The sequence below is a fragment of the Vicugna pacos genome, chromosome 2, assembly GCF_048564905.1.
Source record: "Vicugna pacos chromosome 2, VicPac4, whole genome shotgun sequence".
Taxonomy (NCBI): Eukaryota; Metazoa; Chordata; class Mammalia; order Artiodactyla; family Camelidae; genus Vicugna; species Vicugna pacos.
This window is the reverse complement of record NC_132988.1, coordinates 47,612,935-47,631,206: the sequence shown is the minus strand read 5'-3', so window position 1 is coordinate 47,631,206 and position 18,272 is coordinate 47,612,935. Positions and strand designations below refer to the sequence as shown.

Sequence of the window (18,272 nt, the reverse complement as noted above, 5' to 3'; positions counted from 1 at the left end):
AGCCCCGCTTTTCCCCCTGGCTTTACCTAAATGCATATTCATTTTAAAACAGTTTCTTAAAGGAATCCCATGTGGAAAAGGCAAATGAGAGTGGCGGTCAATGTAAGCACGGGCATGGTTGACTGTGGGGCCCGAGTTCAAATGAGGGCTTCATCAATTATGAACCTGTAATTAACTAGCAAGCTAGTTAACTTCTTCATGTTTGAGTTTCTTTACCAAGAAAATGGGGAGAATGATACCCACAGCTCAGGAAACTGTTGAAAGGGTTAAGTAAGATCATTCATGAATGTCAGTTCTCAGCATAGTGTCTGTCCCTGTGTGCTCACTAAATGGTGCTGAGAGAAGGTTATTATTCTGTTAAACCTGGGATTTCACCCAACATTGACTAATTTCAGACTAAAATGTTTTTAAAGTTTCAAAAGGTAACACAGTTCAACTAGAACTTCACTCAGCAGCATAGATGAATCTCACAGAATGTTGAACAGCAATAACAAAAAAGCCAAAAACCAAAAAGGACTTATTACACTATTTAATCCATAGAAAGTTCAAAGACAGGCAAGACAAATCCATGACATTAAGAAAGCAGGGTGGTTGTTACCCTTCAGAGAGAAGGTAGAGGGTTAGTGGTGGGTACTGATTGTCAGAGGGTGTTTTGTTTCTGTATCTAGAAGCCAGTTACATCTGTATCTGAGAGCAGGTTACAGGATGTGTCCATGGGGGAGCTCACTGACCTATATACTTAGGACGGATGCCCTTCTCTGCATGTATACTTCATTATAAAGTTCACAAAACAAAACTTTGGGGGCGGGGGTAATTAGATTTATTTACTTATTTATTTAATGGAGGAACTGGGGATTGAACCCAGGACCTCATGCATGTTAAGCACATATCCTACCACTGTAACATCCTCCCCTAAATAAAATTTTTAAATGGTTTTAAAAGTTCTCTTTTTTTCTCTCATATACTATAGGGAACTGGCTCCTCACAGTCACTCATTCATTCCACAAATACTTCTTGAAAACCTACTATGTGCCAGGCAGCATTCCAGATGCAGGGGATACAAGAGCAAACAAGACAGAGATCCTGCTTTCAGCTATAAAGGAATCTTCCTTTTTCAGGGAGGGCAGGAGGCTCAGTACGGTAAAGTGGGAAGAAGAATCCAGGCTAAAACACCTATTAATTTCCAGTTTCCTCATGAAGCAAATGGGCACGATAACTGTCTTGCCTCCTTTACAGAGAATCTTTGTATATTTTTTAACCAGACCAGGTAAGGAGAAAAACCTTTCCCCTGGTATCTCATAAAGAACACAAGAGGATCACACAAATAACACCTGTAATGAAGTCCTCATAGCAGAGGTTAGAACGGCTTCTCCCAACCCCAAATATGGCTCTCTAGATCCTCTTTACTTTGCCTTCTAATGGGGGTTTCTAATTTCATTCATGGTTTCAAAATTCCAAAATCTGGGAGAGTGCCTAAGAGTAACTTCAGTGGGGAGGTAACTCAAAATATCAATTTCCATTAATACTCCCCCAAAGTGAAGTCTTAATACCTAAGATGAAGAGTGATGTCAACAAAATTGTGGACTAGGAATCTCCAAGCCCTTACTTTCCCACAGAAACATCACACACACACACACACAAGCTAAAATAACCTTATAGGAGTGCTAGAATAAAGAAGTCAAAAGTCTACCAGCAACCAAGAGGACACCCAATCAAGAAAAAGCCACATTCAAAATGGTAGGAACCTTTGTGCTATTTTACTTGCCTTCGCTCCACCACCTCCTGGGCAAGGCAGAGTCTGGGGGAGGCACTGTTAGACTAGAAAAGGCCACATCTCAGTTTCCAACTCCTTCCTATGAGCTAGTGGGTCAGAGCAGATCTTATCTGCAACGTTCTAGCCTGTCTGGCATCTGCCTGAATGTCTAGTCTCTGTTTCATCCAACTTAGAGCTCAGGTGGGGAGAAGGAATGGGAGTCGGTCAAGAAAGCTACAAGGCGACTGAGACCAGTAGGTGTCCAGAGTAAGAGGTGACTGATGGAGACATACAACAGACCATCAGTAGCCCTGATGAGAAGCTGGGTGAGACACTGTGGAGAAGTGAAACATTCAAAAGCAGCCTTGTATGTGTGTGTGTTGAGGGTAGCGGGTGGGTGATTAAAAAATTACACACGGGCCTAGACCAAACTCATGCTTGGAAAAGTCCTTAAGTTTTCCACTCAGGCTTATCCCAAGGCCCAGAGCACACCTAGCTAATTAGTAAAGGACTACTCTAGCATGGAGCCAGTCTACAAAGACTGGGAGAGACTGCTATTTTTCCAAATGCTTGATTTTCAACAATAAAAAAAAAAATCACAAGGTACACAAAGAAACAGGAAAATACGGTCCATTCCAAAGAAGAAAATAAACTGACAGAAAGCATCCCTAAAGAAGCACAGGAATCAGATTTACTAGACAAAACATTTAAAACTAGCTTACTCAACAACAAAACACACAACCCAGTTACAAAATGAAGGACCTGAATGAACATTTCTCTGAAGAAGATGTACAAAAGACCAGTAGACATGAAAAGATGTTCAACATCAGTAATCATTACAGAAATGCAAGTCAGCCACAATGACATGGTAAAACCTCACACTCATCAGGATTTCCACAAGTGTGCAGGTGAGGAATGAAGAAAGTAGAACTCTCATGCATTGCTGGTGGGAATGTAAAATGGTTCAGTGTGGAATGGTTTCTTGAAAAATCAAACACAGAATTACCATATCATCTAGCAATTTCACTTTGGGGTGCATACCCAAAATAAGTGAAAGCAGAGACTCAGACATATGTACGCCCATGTTCTTAGGCAGCGTTATTCACAAGAGGTGGAAGCAGCCCTAATATCCACTGACAGATGAATGGTAGTATGGATCAAATATTTGTGCCCTCCTCCCAAGTTCATATGTTGAAATCCTAACCCCTGCAATGTGATGGTATTAGGAGGTGGGTCTTTGGGGAGGTAATTAGGGCATGATGATGGACCCCTCATGAATGAGATTAGTGTCCTCATCAGAAGAGACACAAGAGCTGGCTCCCTCTCTGCTCTGCACCACGTGGGGATACAGCAAGGAGAGCCAGCTGCAAACCAGGAAGAAGATTTTGCCCAGGATCTACTGGACCCTTGATCTCTGATTCCCAGCGTAAGAAATATATATGTATTGTTTTAGCTACCCAGCCTAAGGTAGTTTGTTACAGCAGCCCAAACTGACTAAGACAAATGGAAAAACAAAGTATAGTACATACACATGCAATGGAATATTATTCAGCCACAAAGGAATAATTTTGAGACATGCTACAACATGGATAAACCTTGAAAACATTATGCTAAGTGAAATAAGCCAGACACAAAAAAGACAAATTTTGTATGATTTCTCTTATATGAGGCACATAGAGGAGTCAGATTTACAGAGACAGAAAATTGAACAGTTGCTGCCAGAGTTGGGAGTAGAGGAAAATGGGGAGTTAGTGTTTAATGAGAATAGAATTTCAGTTTGGGAAACTTGAAAAATTTCTGGAAATGGATAATGGAGATGGTCACATAACATGTGAATGCACTAAATGCCACTGAACTATATACCTAAAAATTGTTAAAATGGTAAATTTTATGTCACATATAATCACAATCAAAATAAAAAAATAAAACCTAAGTTGAAAATGTGGACTTTAACATATGTGATTTTAAGAAAAGTCAGTCCCTTTGCGTCCCCTTCTAAACATTACCTCCTGGAGCCCTTCCAATGTTTTTCATTTATTTATACCTTCAACAAATATTTATTGAATATCAATCATGTGCCAGGTCCTGGTCTAGACACTGGAGATATACCAGTTTAGAAACAAAACAGGCGGGGAGGGGGAAGGGTATAGCTCAGTGGTAGAGCACATGCCTGGGTTCAATACCCAGTATCTCCATGAAAAAAAAAAAACATTTCAATAAAAAAATGCAAATTTTAAAAATATATAAATAAACCTAATTATGCACACCCCGCCCTGAAAAAAAAATTAAAAACAAAAAACACCTCTGTGCTCTTGGGGCACTTGCATCATAGTCGTCAGGAATTCCGGAGCTACTGGTGCGTGAAGTCAACCTCCACTGTGCTCTGGGGCAGTCAGCTCCGCACAGGCAAGGATTTTCATGGCAAAGATGTCAAATAATGGCCTTCAATGTCAATTCAGTTGAGCATCTATAAGACGCCAGTCTTTGTGGAAGAACCGCAAAGAGCCCTGGAGGTAAAGATAAACATGGCTGGGCCCTGCCTCCTACAGGCGTCCTTGCGAGTACAGCAGCAGGTGGAGAGCATCTCCACGGAGCACTCCATGCCTGTGGACGGGGAGGACTCTGTTGGCCAGTCACAGTATTTTCAGGCCAAGGTACAGAACTTCCCAAAGGCCCTGCTTTCACCTCCAGGTAGGCTGTGATGTCCCTTGTCTATTTGCAGCTTAGGAAATTATAAGCTTAGTAAAGATATTAATAATCACTAACCTTTATAGAGAATTTCCCCGTGGGCCAAAGACTGATCTAAGTGCCTTATGTGGATTAACTTTCATTCCTCATTAATCACCATTTAAGGGAAGTCCTGTTATTAGCTCCATTTTATAGTTGAGAAAATTGAGACAAAGAACTGAAATCATTTTCTCCAGATCGCAGAGCTGAGACGTGACTCCAGAGCCTGGCTGAAAGGAAGGCGGATGCGAGGAATTCTCTTTTATCTGGATCTCTGGCCGACCAATCAAAACAGCCATAGGTTCAGCAGCTCAGCCCTTTGCCCAGCTGTCTATTTATGACTAGAGCTCCCAGGGGGCCACATGTATAATTACCCTCATCCAGGACTGCCAGTGGAGTCCTGTGGGTTGTGTCTGGGCTCCATTAAGAAATACTGCCCCCTCTTCCTTTGTTCCCTGGCAAAGGGATCTGGGTCAGAGAGAGGGAGAGGGGAAGGGAAAGACAAAATGTCTCAGATCCAATGACACCACTTAGAACACTGAGTTTACATCACATCCACCTAAGCTCCAGGTGGGCCTTGCATGTCTGACTCTCTAAGAGAGCTGGCGGAAAACAGCACCCCGTGATGTGGTGTCACAACACCTGGGACCCTGCTCTAGTCAGTGCTTCCAGCTCTGAATGACAAAAGCCAAACAGTGTGGGTGTAGGTGGGCGTGCGTCTGGTTCCAAGCACACGCCAGCAGCTGATGTCACAGAGCCTCGCCTACCCCTTGGTATATTAAATGATGAATCACCCGCTCTCATGGTAACCATTCATAACCAGAATGTGAGCAGAGGGAAAACCCCCAGGGCTGCACAGAATGACACTCTGAAACGGAAGGACAGAAAGACGCCCAGAAGCCGCTCTCTGAATCTCATCATGAGATCTTTCAGAGAAAAGAGGGCTGTTCAGCTCTGAGTCACTATTAATGTGAGCCATCTGGAAACAGAAAGAATGACTCAAGAGAGCCCTGCCATCCTGGAAATGGGGTCATAGAGTAGGGGGTGGGGAAGGGCTGTGGGTGAGGCTGTCAGAGGGAGGAAGCAAGACAGGAGAACCACGTTTGCTCAAAGTCGATGCTCTAGCTCAAGTATTCCATGATGAGCACGGTACCCCCAGAAGGGCCAAGACTTAAAAGTGGCAGAGGTCCATCTACCTCAGAGTTGCACACAGACTGAGCCCAGAAATGAAAGAACTTGACCTTACAATGGGGTGTTGTACAGCATCTACATTTGATCATCAGAGAGAGGAAAACTGAACCGGGCTAAGGCCAGAAAAACCCTCCACCTGCTTTCTCTTAAATCATATACGTGGATTTAATGTACCAGTTACGGCTGTCAGGATTACTGAGGGAGCTGGGGAGGGAAGAAGTGGTGGGAAAGGAGAAGGGCTGAGGGGGGAAGGGTGAGAGAGGGAGGGAGGAGGGAGAGAGGGGGGAGGGAGGAAGGAGAGCGCGGGGAGGGGGAGAGAGGGGGAGGGGGGAGAGAGGTGTGTGTAGAGAGATACATCTCCTTTTACCCACTAGGAAGACAGAAAATTAAAACTTCCCATTAGGAAAAGCGTTCCTCTCCATCCTTCCCTCTCCGCCCTCTTTCTCTCACTCTCTCCACTCTGTTTGAAAATGTTGTGAAGTCTGGCTTGCCAGTAGAAAAGCTGTTGGAGAAACCCCTCCTTGGTACTGACTAGATCTCCTAGAAAATGTGTCACCGATGGTCTTCTTGGGACCCGGGGGAAAGACTCACTTGCTGTAAGAGGACGAGCCTGGTCTCAAAAGAAAGACCATGAGCTTTTCAGTCAGACAGATCTGGCTTCAGATTCTGATTCTGCCAGGTCTGAACTCAGACAAGTTACTTGGCCTTTCTGAGCCTTACTGCCCTCCCTCAGAGAGAGGGCTCATGACGGCTATCTTGCAGATGAATTACCAGAATTAAATGAGAGGATGTTTGTGAAGCACAATACGTCATCTTTATTTTGGAAGTTTATTTCTGAGACCAAATAAAGCCTCGTTCGCCTTCCTTTCCTGCCCCGCATTCCACGCCACCAAAGAACACTCAGAACCAAATAGAAAGCTTAGCCTAGACTTAATATATTCACACTTCGTGTGTTTCTGGTTTGTTCATATCTTTCCCCACTAGGAAAAATTAAGTGTGATACAGGAGGAAAGAGAGACGGGGCTGAGCACACCTCTATTTCACTGTGTAGGTTCTGTTCCGGGGTGCTCTGCCTGAAGCCTCTCAGGTTGCCAGTTTTCCTCTTGGGATGTGGAGGACAAACTGGACTGACCAGGGCATTCATTTCCAGCGTAGATTAACCCCTTCGCATTTTCATTTGACTTCTCCCCAAATAGGCCTGAGCACATTCACACCACTACAAAGTCGCACCAACATCCTCCTGAGCCCTGGGAGGGCTGGACCACCATCACAAAGAGCCTCCAGCACTTTTTGGACAAGATGAAAACTGTCTGATATCAATCATCTCCTTGAAACACCATAGCAACTGTTACCTACAATTATGTCACTTACAGGTAGAGAAGCACACGGTCTACTGGTACGGATAATCCCGTATTTTTTTTATACTTAATTTGTAAGGGCAAAATGGAAATGAAACACAATGGCAGAGGGAGGGAGATCACACTCCTGGTTCTCTGAAAACGGTAGCATGGAGTCAAGGGCCTGGAACACACAGAGCCGTAAAGCTAATAACCTGTTTCATTTTCTAAGAGTTGATGACAGCCAGGGCGGGTTTCATGCGCATGAAACCAGCGCAGTCACATAAGGTTCCAACTTCAGATGGTCCCCTACTTAGGGTTTAATGCTCTCGCCGTCATTCTTTTGAAAGTCTTAAAAACTTTCTTTATGTACTTTTTGTAAATGAAGTCTGATGGGACAATGGCAAATGAGCTGAGGCTTGCAGCCTGGCTCATGCCACATCCCATGGATGGTACTGGTGCCCAGGCTCCACCCAGCCTCCCGCCTGCCCTGTGACCGCAGCTGCTCTCCATCCCAGGCAGGGTGTGGAGGAGGATTTGGGTCAGCCAAGCATGCCAGGTGGCATCTCAGGGCAGAACACGAATGAGGCTGGCAGCATCTCAGCAAGGGAGGCTCCTCACACATTCATCCCTGATCCAGGTACCACGCTGCTACCAGAGTGGAGGCTTAAAGATTCTTGGGTACTCTCCTGGGTGTCACTGCAGAAAGATGCTCCTAGCTCAATTTCCCCAGACCCAGCCCTCAGCCAAGGCACAGCCCAGAGATCTGGCTGCTGGTAGGAAGCCAAACAGGTCTGTGTGGCACAGCATGGCCCTCGGGTACCTGTGAGGATCTACACCTGCCCCTCCTGTATCCCTGTGAACTGGGAGGAACCCTCTCGCCCTCCTTCCAATCTTCCTGAGTCTGGAATGTGTTTCCCTTAATTGGCCAGTTTGAAGAACTCGTTGAAGGAATGAGCCACAAAATTCAAACTGTATAATTTCAGTGATTCTGCATGAGTAAGATACTCGGATATTTGCATTTGAAATGAGCATTGTGCAATATAAAGTTCAATGGTAAAATTCATGGTAATAATTCCAGATTTTCATTCTTCTTAACTCAGAACAACAGTAACAGCAAATTGAAAACAACTTGCCAAGTCATGGAAGTTCATATGAACCCTTTATGGGCAATTCTTTTCCTATTTATTTTAACTCTGGAACCCCACATTTTCATGTTACACCAAGTCCAACAAATTACGTAGCCACTCTCATTAGCTCATTCAGTTAATAAAGATGTACTGAAGTCCTTTTACGTGTAAGTATAATTCATCCTAAGATCTCCTTAGAAAAAGTACTTTTCTACTGATCTTGGAGAGTCTCCCAGAGAGACAAGAGGTAACTGGGACTTCCCCTGGGGACACAGATGCTGGCGGCAGCCATTTTGGGGAGCTCGTTCTACCATGAGGATGCTGGTGCTGGCAAGTGCCATTTTGGATTCCTTCCTCTAGCCTATTACCCCTGAGGGACTCACCTGCTCATCAACTGGTGCTGATCAGCTAGGTGCTGACCTAGGATCATCTGAGACCCACAGCCAGCTGCCCTGGGACCCCCATGGGTCCACAGGCAGCCATTCCAGGACCCAGCCCCTCCCACCAGCAGGCCTGAAGCAGTCCCTAAAGGTGAAAATAGATGCTCTCCTGCCCTTCACAGAAAAGGTCTGCCAAGCCCTGAGTTAAATCATCAGGTGTCAAGAAAGCTGGAGACGCTTCTATTCAATGTGGTAATGAAAGTCCTAGCCACAGAAATCAGACAAGATAAAGAGAAAAAAGGGATCCACATTGGAAGAGAAGAGGTAAAATTGTCACTATATGCAGATGACATGATCCTATATATAGAAAACCCTAAAGACGCCACACAAAAAATACTAGAGCTGATAAATGAATTAAGCTAAGTAGTAGGACATAAGATTAACATACAGAAATCTGTTGCATTTCCTTACACCGACAATGAAATATCACAAAAGGAAAAAAAAATCCCTTTTAAAATTGCAGCCAAAAAAAAAAAAAAAAAAACTTAGGGATAAACCTTACCAAGGAGGTGAAAGACTTACGCACAGAAAACCAACACCATTTATTGAAGAGGCTGCTTTTTCCCCATTCCATATTCTTGCCTCCATTCTCATAGATTATTGACCATATAAATGTAGGTTCACCCTGGGCCCTCTATTCTGTTCCATTGATTTGTGCATGCGTGCATGAGTGTGTGTGTCACACTGTTTTGATTACTGCAGCTTTGTAGTATAGTTTGAAGTCAGGGCACATGATACCTTCAGCTTTGTTCCTTTCTCTCAAGATTGTCTATTTGGGGTCTTTTGTGCTTCCATACAAATTTTAGGATTATTTGTTCTAGTTGTGTGAAAAATACCATTAGTATTTTGATAGGGATTGCACTGCATCTGCTGATTACCTTGGATAGTATGGTCATTTTAACAATACTAATTCTTCCAATCAGTGAGTATGGTGTATCTTTTCATTTGCTTGTGTCATCTTCAGTCTCTTTCTTCAGTGTCTTACAGTTCTCCTAGTATAAATCTTTTCCCTCTTTAGTTAGATTTATTGTTAAATATTTTATTTTTTGATGCAATTGTTAATAGGATTGCTTTCTTAATTTCTCTTTCTGATAGTTTGTTGTTAGTGTATACAGATACAACAGATTTCTACATATTAATTTTTCATCCTCCAACTATATTGAATTCATTGATGAGAACTTGAAGTCCTTGTGCATTGCTGGTAGGAATGTAAAATGGCACAGCCACTGTGGAAAACAGTATGACAGGTCCTCAAAACGCTAAACATTAGACTATCATGTGGCCTAGCAATGATGCTCTTAGATATATACCTAGAAGAATATCAAACATATTCATACACCAATGTTCATTGCAGCATTACTCATAATAGCCAAAAAGTGGGAATAATTCAAGTGTTCATCAACAGATGCATTCACAAACAAATTGTGGTATGTACATACAATGGAATATTCTTCAGATGTATAAAGGAATGAAGTTCTGATACGTGTAAAATGCTGATGAAAGTTGAAAACATTATGCTAAGTGACAGTAGCCAGATACAAGAGGACAAATATTGTATGATTCCACTTGCATAAAATAACAGAACAGGCAAATTCATACACACAGAAAGCAGATTAGAGGTTACCAGGGGCTGGGGCAATAGGGAGGTTTTGCTTAATGGGTACATAGTTTCTGTTTGGGCTAATGACAAGTTTCGGAAACAGTGGCAATGGTTACATAACACGGCTAACGTAATCAATGCCACTGACTTGACAATGGTTAAAATGGCTGATTTTGCTCATTTTTTGCCACAATAAATATAATTCTAAAAAGTAACACTCATATATTAAAGCAAAAAATTCTTTATGTGGGTTATTTGAAACTAAAAATCACATTAGTAGAATTATTCCTGGTATATTTTTATGTGCTGTATTCACTTTCTTAGTGGTATCCATTTTAACACTATATGAACATTATTTTTCTAATTTATTTGAAATTTTTGTTATAAAATTATCTGAAATCTTTATAGTTGCATATCATAGTCAACAAATTTGAAGCTTTTACTTTTCCTACAGTTCATATTTTTACTGAAAAAATACTGTTTATGGTAGCTGATCAGCCCAGACCAATGTTGAATTTTGTATATTGAAAATGTAGATATTTCAGCTTAAATATTTTCATACTGAAGAATGCCTTTCTTTGATACATAGTTTTATAAAGAATAAATTTGGCCAAAAAGTTGCCTCTATGATCTTTTGAATGTTTTACCAAATTTAAATGCTGAAAATCATAAATCTCCATTTCCTTCCATCTTGATATATGGAATATAAATTTATTCATTTGAAAACAGGCGCTCCATTAAAAGTCTTCCCACAAGTAGAAATATTGTAAAATGAAATTTAAAACTTCAGAATGAAATATCATATACCACTTGAGTCCTCATTCTGTCCATTTTTCTCTTGCTTTTTCAGGGATAAAATAAATGTCTTCCTGTTTCAAAGCTTCCCCCTCACAATAATTGTGATTTATTAAAAACTTATATTTGGGTCGCTCTATTTGTTAAATACTTGGATTTAAAATTCCCAATTTATTTTAATGTAGTTTGGTGCAGCCATTATGAAAAACAGTATGGAGATTCCTCAAAAAACTAAAAATAGACTTACCATATGATCCAGCAATCCCATTCCTGGGCATATACCCAGAGGCAACCTTAATTCAAAAAGTCACATGCACCCCAATGTTCATAGCAGCACTATTTACAATAGCCAAGGCATGGAAACAATCTAAATGTCCATTAACAGATGACTGGATGAAGAAGTTGTGGTATATATACATATAATGGAATACTACTCAGCGATTAAAAAAGAGAGTAAAATAATGCCATTTGCAGCAACATGGATGGACCTGGCAATCATTATTCTAAGTGAAGTAAGCCAGAAAGAGAAAGAAAAATACCATATGATATCACTCATATGTGGAATCCAAAAAAAAGACAAATGAACTTATTTACAAAACAAACAGACTCACAGCCATAGAAAACAAACATGATTACCAGGGGAAAGAGGGTGGAAAGGGATAAATTTGGCAGTTTGAGATTTACAAATATTCACCACTATGTACGAAAATAGATTAAAAGAAATTCATTCTGCACAGAGAACTATATTCAATATCTTGTAACAACTTTTAATGAGAAAGAATATGAAAACACGACTGGGACGTTGTGCTGTACACCAGAAACTGACAACATTGTAAACTGACTATACTTCAATTAAAAAAAATTGAAAAAAAGAAAAAAAGAATAAAATAAAATTCCCAATTTATTTTAAACAAAATGCAATCAAAATATAAAGACATTTTCTCCAAAAAGTTTAGAATCACTGCAAGTATATTAGGCTGATTTACAAAGGGTCCTTCAAAGATTCAGGCATTTCTAAAATCCAATCGGTGATGAGCAGTGAAGAGAAGAAACGTAAGTTCTGACACGAAAAAGTAGCTTTCTGTATTCAACATCATCCACATCATAAAAATTTATAATGACTCTGAATACATAAAAATAGGGGAAAGGTATTACTCAGTGGTAAAGTATGTGTTTAACATGCACAAGGTCCTGGGTTCAATCCCCAGTACCTCCATATAAACAAACAAACAAATCTAATTACCACCTCCCCAACAAAGGAAAAAAAAATAACAAAAATATATGTAATTAATAGAACAACACACCTTGTTTAGCTGCAACTATAATGTATGTGTGCACCACAATCAGTCCAAGTAGAATTCAGCTTCATAATTTCTTAATTGAGTATAAAAATAGTAATTATTACCTCATGCCTATGTTTCACCAAAATCTGTATTTATCTCATCACAAAATAATTTATCGTTCAAAGCTGAACTTCTTTTTAAACTAAATTTGCAAACTATCAGTCACAATCACGCCAATCAAATGAACTTTCAAAAAGTTTGCTCTGAATACATGATTTATCTTTTTTAAAGGATTATTATTGGAATTAACAGATTTTCTATTTCAGGCGTCTGATAACACTGATACAAAACCGGCATCATTTCACTGACTGAGAATTTTTCTTCTGCTAATGGAGCATAGTTATCACTTCACTTTCGTACATGCACTAGAAAACCTGGAGGTGAACATGAGCAGAACAGTCATTTGATCAAATGACAAGTTCACAGTGATAAATGCACTTACTGCCTCCACACACGTCAGACTGGAGCTATACACAGTTTTCTTATAAACACTAAGTTTTGAAATACATCATTTTTCAGGGATTTCTGTCTTCTGGTTTTCCTTAGGTTAGTGATATTTTGTTTAATTGTTTAATTATTCTGTTGGTCAATCAATAACTTTCTTGAGAAACAACAGTCAGCACTTCATTTTTCACTGAACATGTGCTTTTGATTTTTTTGAACTCATAACTCCTGAAAGGGTTTATTGCTAAATAAAAGGCTATTAAATAATAAAATAAATATAGATTTATGACAGCCAATAAGCGAAAAAACCATGGTAGTGGGACTTCTCTCTTTATGTGCTACAGCAAGACCACCCAGCTTCTATTTTCTGCTCATTATTTCATGTCCATTTAACCTCTATCGTCCCTTGTTTTCCACTGACCAGGACCGTTTCCTGCACCTCACAGGCTGGCACCATTGCATCAGTAGGTTTTATGTACTTCTCCCACCACTCGAGACCTAAAGGACTTCGATGTAGTCACCCACTGGGCTGCTTTATCATGAAGGCCGTGTGTGCTGCCCTTGAAAGGGAGGTGCCTTTCAGACTCAACCACATGTTAAGGTGAGAATTCTGTTTACTGACATATACCTCAAACACTCGAAGAAGAGCCCATGGGAGAAGCTAGAAGTAATAAAGTGAAGTTCTTAATTTGTTAAAAAAATGAGAAATCTAAGACAAATGCTAAAATGGACACAACACTACAAGAGGCAAATCACACTATTTGGTTATCCAACTTCGAATCTTTTACCCCTGAAACCAGAGTGATGTTTCTGAAATGCAGATTTGATCTTGTCCCTCCTCTATGTCCCTCTCTTCAGTGGCTCCTTATGAGAGAAGGTTCCAACACCTTGGTATGGCCCTCATGATAGGCACCCTCCTCATCTTTCACCAACCCCATCTCACGGGGTAGAGTCCACTTGCTCAGGATAAGGAGAAAGGTGGAGGTACAGGGAGCACGACCTCAGGTTACTGGTTCAGTAAAGGGTCCCGCCACAATTTCCTTCCCAGAACTAAGCTCTTTCACCCTGGTTGGCTGACTCTTCCCTTCCTTCATGTATCAACCTAAAGGTCACTTCCATAGGGAAGACTTGTCCTTCTGAACCCTGAGTCTGAGTCTCCTCCTGTCTGCTCCCACTGTGCCCTGCTCTTCCCCATCATAGCACTTCCTGTCCCCTGTTATAATTACCTGTTTTCTTCTCCCATTCCCTTATTGAACCACAATGGTCAAGAAGCTGGGCACATGTCTTATCTACCATATTACTAACATAAGATACAGTAACTAATACTTAGCCCTTAAAAATATTAAATACATAAATAACAAAGAAAGACAATATATAATCAGGGCCAAACTGGTAGTAAAGGGTGGCAGTGACTGCTCAGAGTACAAAGGAGGAAGTGCTCTTTTTAATACATCAGACATAAAGATATCCTTGCTCTAGACCCCAAAAAACTCAAATGGGAAGAATCAAGGTCAGGATTAAAGTTAGGTTAATCCTATGTCTTGGATTCTAGTCTAGGACATATTTCCTTTATCCGTAGGCATTGGAAAGCCATGGACAGTTTGTGAGCCTGAGTGTCTATCACAATACAGGTAAGTGGATTAGTTTTGCTAAAGAACAAACTTTGGGAATCCCGAAGCTCAACATTTTCAACTTCCTTAGTTTAGACTCAAAATTGGACCACAATCAAAATTTTATAACCACAATCACAAGCCTACAGAATGAAAATAAAACACAGCTAATTTCTGGGGCTACCCCAGAGATTCCTGAGAAGTTGAAGTACATCATTTTGTCTCAAAAAATAAAATGCACCCAGTGTTAGTATTTCAGAAATTGGAAAGGGAATTCAAATCCTTCCAATAACAGAGTTTAATCTACCCCATTTTGGCGGTGTTATCAGGCTACTTTCTCAAATATGACTTGAAAACTTTTGTTATGTAGGTTTACACAAGATATTCTCATCTATTTGCTTTTTATTCTTGATGCTAACTTCCTCCGTCAGAAAAACCTCTTGCCAGTTGAATGGGAGTCATTGTAGAAATATAGTCTGTCTGTCTGTCTCACATGCACACACACACACCCCAGAGCCAAACAACATAACTCAGAAGGGGATTACCGACTTAGCACAAACCTGTCACCAGCCATGTCATTAAAGATAGTGCTACAGTAATGACTGCCCCACTCCCTGTGCCTCTGTCCCACCTTCAGCTGCCCTAGCTGCCGTTCATTTTGAATTCAAGGGCCCATTAAAGAAATCCAGAATGGCTCTTTCTCCATTGACATAAGCAACATTTTATCATGTACTATCTGGTTAGTTGCCCATATGTATCTATCTTTCCAGCCATAATACAAAAGCACATGTGGCACATCTGTCCTTGCTAAGTACCAATGCACATGACAATCTGGATGGAGTTCACTCTGTCAATCCCAATGGCAAAGGGGATAAAAATGGTAAATTTCACAGTGCAGCAGTAAAATAATAATAACCTGTTATTTAACTGACATGGCCAACAATTCTGTCTTGAAAATATGCATCTGACAATTTTCTCTTACGCCCAAGGATTTTCACCTTCCAGGGACACAACCAATAATTTTGCTCATCCACAGACATAGCTGACAATTTTGTCTTCTACAGTGTAGATTGACAATTTGTTCTTCAAGAAATGAAGCTGACAGATTTGTACCCATCAGTCACTACCAAAACTCATCACAGCTAAGATAATGTAGCCGAAATATTTTCCTTTTAGGATAGCAACATTTCATCCAAACTTTATTTTTGCTCTATTTAAAAAAAATGTTTTTAAAGAGTCCAGAAAAGTTAGCTTTTGACAATAGAAACAATTTCTCATAGCTTATAAACATACCACCTTGTTTTTATCAGCTGTTCTGTATTCCCCCTTTTAGGAACTTAGGTGGTGGTTTATTTTAAGGCAAAAGGTGTGTCAATCACATTATAGAAGTGATTTCCATATACTATTCCAGAATCACCAGAAAAGCCTAATCAGTTTCTTTTGAATGGAATAAAAACATCCAGGATTTAGGCATTGAGGATATTTTTCTTGCCATGAAAATCTAAAATCTAGAAGATTAGCTACAACTGGAAAACTTTAATAGAAATCCAATGATATACACTATTATGTTTTGCCTATCAAATTCCCAAAGTAACAGGCCAACCAGTCCACTGTAGTTCAGAAGATTGGACCTCTGAGCTATATTCAATATATTCATTTTTCCTTCTTATGGGTCCTACCTTCCCTACCCAAGCCAGTGGGTTGATACATTATTGCCCACTGTTTTCTTCTTGCTATATTTTATTCCCAGACTAAGGGAGAAGATCAGAGGAACATAGGGGAGAACTAAATCTTCTCTTGATGGGAAGAGTAACGTGGTTTCCTTTTATCATATACTCTTGTTACTGCTACCTCATTCTCTACACATGAAAATTCTGCACATGAAACCAGAAAAATATGAGCAGATAAAAATAAGTACATAAGTCGTAATTAAGATACATGAGAAACTGCTTAGACAACTCTGATAATGTTTTCTTTTTGGCAGATGTGTTAAATTCTAACAGCCATTAATTTCCAGAATATACAAACAGCTTATACAATCTAATAACAAAAAAACTACCCAATCCAAAAATGGGCAGAAGATCTAAACAAGCAATTGTCCAGTGAAGACATACAAATGGCCAAGAGGCACATGAAAAAATGCTCAATATCACTAATTATCAAAGAAATGCAGATCAAAACCACAATAAGGAATCACTTCACACCAGTCAGAATGGCCATCACTAAAATGTGCACAAACGATAAACGCTGGAGAGGGTGTTAAGAAAAGGGAACCCTCCTACACTGTTGGTGGGAATGTAGTTTGGTGCAGCCATTATGGAAAATAGTATGGAGATTCCTCTAAATACTAAAAATAGACTCACCATATGATCCAACAATCCCACTCCTGGGCAAAGATCTCAAGAGAACTCTAATTTGAAAAGGCACGTGCACTCCAATATTCATAGCAGCACTATTTACAATAGCCAAGACATGGAAGCAACCTAAATGTCCATCAACAGATGAACGGATACAAAAGTTGCATTATATTTATACAATAGAATACTACTCAGCCATAAAAAAGAATAAAAATAATGCCATTTGCTGCAACATGGATGGACCTGAAGATCATCATTCTAAGTAAGCCAGAAAGAGAAAGAAAAATGCCATATATCACTTATATGTGGAATCTAAAAAAAAGGACACAAATAATATTTACAAAACAGAAACAAGACTCACAGACAAAGAAAACAAACTTATGGTTACCAAGGGGGAAAGAGGGTGGGAAGGGATAAATTGGGAGTTCAAGATTTGCAGATACTATTACATTTAAAATATATAAGCAAGTTTCTAACTGTACAGCACAGGGAACTATATTCAATATCTTGTAGTAACCAAAATGAAAAAGAATATGGAAAGGAATATGTATGTATACGTATGACTGAAACATTATGCTGTACACCAGAAATTGATACTACATTGTAAACCGACTATACTTAAATAAAAAAATTTTTAAATAAATTTTAAAAATGAGAAAAATTCTAACAGACATAATGCCTCTGTCCTATCTCTTTAAGAAACCTATTGGATCCAAAGCACTTTACTAACCACTTTCAATCGTCATGCACACAAGGAAGCCAGATGCCCTTAAGAGCACAGCCTTCACAGGAGGGCTTCTGAAAAAGCTCCTCCACTGCACTCCTGCATCCTCTCTGGCTCACTCTTTCACTCATGTCTTCCTGCTCTCCTCCTTCCTAGGTGCGAGTTTTGTCTTCAATGAACAAGTCTGATTATTATAAACAAAGGAAAGGAAGAAGGTTTCTAGCCTCTGCCGTTCTTTCTCGGAGCATCTTCACCTGAGGACAGCTGCTCAGCACTGTGGGAAATGGTTTTATTAAAGGGGTGAGGGAGCATGGAGTCAATAAAAAGGACAGGGGAGTCGAAATCACCAAGAGCTGCACTCGTGCTCCTGCTGCCGCAGACTGGGGACGAATGGCGCGGCTCCTCCCTCCAGGCCACAGGAAGGCAGCGAAGGAGACCACATGACTTCCCTGAAAACCCTTTCCCCAGAGCTGTAATTGGGCACCCTTGCTACTTTGTTTTGGCCTCAGCAATGAACAGCCGCCTGCCATTACAGGAACCAGAGGCATCCTGGAGCTAAACGTCTGGGTGACTTGAATCGATTTCTCATAATGTAAATCAATAATGCTTCTTTATAACCCACCAGATTCGGCAGACATTACTAGGAGATATGAATGATGCTTTGCATTAGGCGCTCAGATCTCCACAAAAAAGCAGATGGAATTCTAGGATATCATCACTTATCAAAACCTACAGACAAAAACAAACAAACCTCTTTCCCACTCCCCAGTTGGCATATTCTTCCACTACAGCCCAATTTTATTTACTCTCTCAAACTGGCT

At 40.3% G+C, this 18,272-nt stretch overlaps 2 long non-coding RNA genes across 4 annotated transcripts in view; one reads left to right on the top strand and one right to left on the bottom strand.

Moving 5' to 3' along the window:
- The window catches only part of LOC140686201 (uncharacterized), a 45,278-nt gene that overhangs the window by 12,349 nt on the left and 14,657 nt on the right, over positions 1-18,272 (bottom strand). The window lies entirely within an intron of this gene.
- On the top strand, positions 4,125-17,797 carry LOC140686196 (uncharacterized). Of its 3 annotated transcripts, none has more exons than XR_012059818.1 (5): positions 4,125-4,444; positions 6,868-7,067; positions 13,185-13,361; positions 14,340-14,391; positions 17,608-17,797. It is a non-coding gene; the product is annotated as an uncharacterized lncRNA (long non-coding RNA). The 3 variants fall into 3 exon arrangements; XR_012059836.1 differs by lacking the exon at positions 4,125-4,444 and adding an exon at positions 5,322-5,450; XR_012059825.1 differs by lacking the exon at positions 14,340-14,391.